Genomic DNA, 4,147 nt, shown 5'->3' with positions numbered 1-4,147 from the left:
ACCTCTTTCACATGGGCACTTTCTGCAGGGACTTTGTTGTCCTGCTATTCCACTCTACCCAGTGTCCTGACCCAAGAGACAAGGGGCGTCTGCTGCTGTGTCCACACTTGGAGAAGGAAACCTTGATGGTGTTAGTCAATTACAAGCCAGGCATGACAGCTCACCCCTGTAATCCCAGCAGTTCAGGATGCTAAGGGAAGAGGATTGCTTGAGATTAGAAGTTGGAGACCAGCTTGGACAACATTGTGACACGGTCATCTCTAAAAGATATGAAAATAAGTAAACTTAGGTGGGCCTGGTGGTCGATGCTTGTATTCACAGGTATTGGGAAGGCTGAGATGGGAAGATCCCTTGAGCTTATGGGTTCAAGGCTGCAGTGAGCTATGATTACACCACTAGTCTCCAGTCCAGGCCACAGAATGAGATCTTGACTCCAAAAAATACATTGTAAACCTTTGCTCACTATGGGTTATTTTATTTATTATTTATTCAGTATGTATTTTGATTTTATTTCACTGGCAGCACAATAAACCAGGACATGCGGAAACTAGAAATCACATCCACTTTCCAGTGGTAAAAAGTCCAGTCCAGGGAGGCGAGAAGGAGACAGTCCTCATTAGCGCTGAGGATTCAGGGAGAATGAGATGGGCTGGGCAGGAAAGGTTTTTGTTTGTTTGTTTTCTATGAATGAATGTAACTTTTTGTTATGATAGAATTGTTTTATTAAAGAAATAGATGAAAATGGTTAAGTAAAATCAAATGGCTCTAAAAGTCTTACAATGAAAGCAACAGTCCTGCCATTTGTTCTTTCCAGAGACAAGCACTTTTCATTCTCAGTTTTTCCTTCTGGTAGTTGCCTTCATGGGTTTTTCCAAATTATTATTTTTTTCAGTTTTTCAAGTGGGTGCATATATTAATACATGTAATTTTTAAAAGCCTCTTCTGTTTATAATGCATCCTAACATTTCCCTGCCCCATCCCTCCTAATCCTCCAGAGCAATGACTTTCAACTCTTTTAGCAATGTCTTCTGTTCTTCTCCTCACATAACTACTTAGTCATTTCTTGATAATTTTACACATTTGAAGTGATTTCTTGAATGACAGATGAGGATTTATCTCTTACACCATCACTATCTTCACTTTTCCTCCCATATTGTCCCAAAGTAGTCACCAGAGTTAGGGGCTAAGCAGTCACCACATCATTATGGCTATGTATATATTGCTCATTGTTGAGAAGAACAGAGTATTGTGCTCTTACTTCCTCTCCTGTACTTCCTTCTGCCCTAGAATTAATGATTGCCTAACCAGCCTTCCCCGTTGTTTTTTTCACTTTTGCTTTATCTTCAATGAATTTCTTTCCAAATGCCCCAAACCTGGCAATAACCTATTATTATTTTTTAAGAGAAGGGAATCTCACTATGGTGGCCAGGCTGGTCTGAAATGTTGGACTCAAGCCAACCTCTTGCTTTTAGCCTCCTGAGTAGCTGGGACTGCAGGCATGAGCCATTCCACCCGGCTAACCTATTAATATTTCTACTTTTGTTTGTTTGTTTGTTTTAAGCCAGCTCCATAGCTGCAATATTTCCTGTGTTGGATTCTATTTGCTGGATCCATGTAATTCTCTGGTTTGTCTACTTCTTCATTTTGCGGGAGTATTTTCTCCAATAGCTTCCCAAGAAAGGGTACATGGAGGTAACCCCTGAGTCTTTGCTGGCCTAAAAATATATTATTTTACTTTCACCCTTGATTATTTGGCTGAATATAGATTTATCCGTTGAAAATAACTTTCTTTCTAGAATTCTGAAGGCATGCTTCCATTGTTTTCAGCTTTCTTTTTCGAGGCAGGGTCTCTTCTGTCACCCAGGCTGGAGTGCAGTGGCACAATCACAACTCACTGCAGCCGTGACCGCGCGGGCTCAGTTCATCCACCTCAGCCCCTGAGCAGATGGGACTACAGGTGGGCGCCACAACTCCCAGCCAATTTTTGTATTTTTTGGAGAGATGGGGCTTCACCATGTTGCCCAAGCTGGTCTCAAGGGATCTGTCTGTCTAGGCCTCCCAAGATGCTGAGCCAATGTGTTACAGGGGTGAGCCACTGTGCCTGGCCAGTTTTTCTTTTATTGTCTCTCTTCTTCCTTCATTTCTCAAAGGCATCTCAAACTCAGTGGGCCCCAAACCAAAGTCAAACTCCATCAGAATAACCTGCTACTTCCAACTTTAAAATATATCTTAAATCACAGTTTCTTACTACATGCAACCTTCTGGTTCAAACTACCACGATCCCTCACTTGAACTTAGAATTGGTTTTCCTGCTTCTTATTTTTTTAAATCATAAAATATTTCAAATAAACCATGTGTGACTTTATACTTTTTACTACATAAAAAGAATAAAGATCTGCCAGGTGCGGTGGCTCACGCCTGTAATCCCAGCACTTTGGGAGGCTGAGGCGGGCGTATCACTTGAGGTCAGGAGTTTGAGACCAGCCTGACCAACATGGTGAAACCTCATCTCCACCAAAAACACAAAATTAGCCAGGTGTCGTGGTGCACGCCTGTAGTCCCAGCTACTTGAGCGCCTGAGGCAGGAGAATCGCTTGAAGCCGGAAAGTTGGAGGTTGCAGTGAGCTGAGGTCGCGCCACTGTACTCCATCTGGGTAACAAGAACGAAACTCTGTCAAAAAAAAAAAAAAAAAAAAAAAAAGATATGAAGAGGTTATACACTTAAACATGGGATTGCTTTAAGTGTTTGCCATTCACGGTTCCCATGCATGCCAGCAGCTTCTTACTGCAAACACCTGGGACTTGCTATAGGGCAGCTGGAGTACGTTCCACCCACACACAGGACAGGGAGCTGACAACCAAGGAGTGGAGGATCAATAATACTCCAGCTTTCTCCCCTCTGTTTTCCTGTATCTCAGCAGTATGGAGCTTGTTACGGATGAGAACCTGCTCACTGACTTTAAACTGCTTTTCTTACCTTCTCAGTTCCATTTCTCCATACCTCAATTGATGATTTCTGGTAAGACCTAGCAAATAAACTGCTTTCACTGAAATTTCAGTCTTGGAACCTGCTTTGGGTTCCCCAAAAGACTGAAATATATTCATTTTCCCATCACTGGACTTCCAGGTTGCTTTCAATTTTTCACTGTTACAAACAAGGCTGCAATATATGTCTACAAACCTCTAGATATACAGGTAGGAAGATTTCGGTATTTCCCACTAGTGAAACTGCTCAGTTGGAAGGTGTGTGCATCTTCATCTTAATAAATACTACTGACGTTTGAAAAGCCTGACGATGTCAAGGACTGGCCAGAGTGCCATATGCGATGGGTGTGGAATGGCAGCTCACTGTAGCAGGTGCGGAGTTTCAGTTGGGGTCTTGCAGAGGCACTTAGTTATAGCAAGAATGTTTCATAAATGGTATCTGATATATTCAAGATTAGTGCGGAATAAAAACACGTTGCTTAGAAATAATTATTCATAGATCCAAAGTCAACAAAAGTCTTTTTCTTCTCATGTAAAAATATATAATTTTTTTTCCAGAGGGAGGGGAACAACTTAAAATAAACCAGAAAACACCTTCATATTAATCATTCTTCTCATATACTTCAAATTTGAACTTAATGTCTTTCTCCTCCTGGACATCAGAGAGAACACCTGGGTATTCTGGCAGAAGTTTATATTTTTCCAAATCAATTTCTGGAAAAAACGTGTCACTTTCAAAGTCCCGCATGATCCTTGTCACAAATAGTTTAAGATGGCCTGGGTGATTCATGGCTTCCTTATAAACAGAACTGCCACCAACTATCCAAATCATCTCTACTTTATTTGCTAATTCTGGTTGTTCAGTAAGTTTTAAGATATCATCCAGACTTCTGGCAAGAAAATGAGCTCCTTCTAGAGGTTCCTTGAGTTCTCTACTGAGAATTAAATTAATTCTATCCTTTAAAGATCGATTCTTCTCAGGAATGGAGAACCAGATCTTCCTACACATAACACCAGATTCTGTTTACCTTCTACTGAAGAGTCTGTGTCATTCTCTGGAAATACCTGAATTCATTCCTGAGCGGCGGCCAGGGCAGGTCCCGGTTCTTGCCAATGCCCGTGTCAGGGACACAGCGACAATGCAGTTTAGCAAACGTACCAT

The 4,147-nt window shown here is 41.5% G+C and overlaps 1 pseudogene; it reads right to left on the bottom strand.

Moving 5' to 3' along the window:
• Positions 1-2,741: 2,741 nt before the first annotated feature.
• Positions 2,742-4,147, bottom strand: LOC100998403 (annotated as a pseudogene).

The sequence above is a fragment of the Papio anubis genome, unplaced genomic scaffold (assembly GCF_008728515.1).
Source record: "Papio anubis isolate 15944 unplaced genomic scaffold, Panubis1.0 scaffold1662, whole genome shotgun sequence".
Lineage (NCBI taxonomy): Eukaryota > Metazoa > Chordata > Mammalia > Primates > Cercopithecidae > Papio > Papio anubis.
This window is presented reverse-complemented; position numbering and strand designations above follow the sequence as displayed.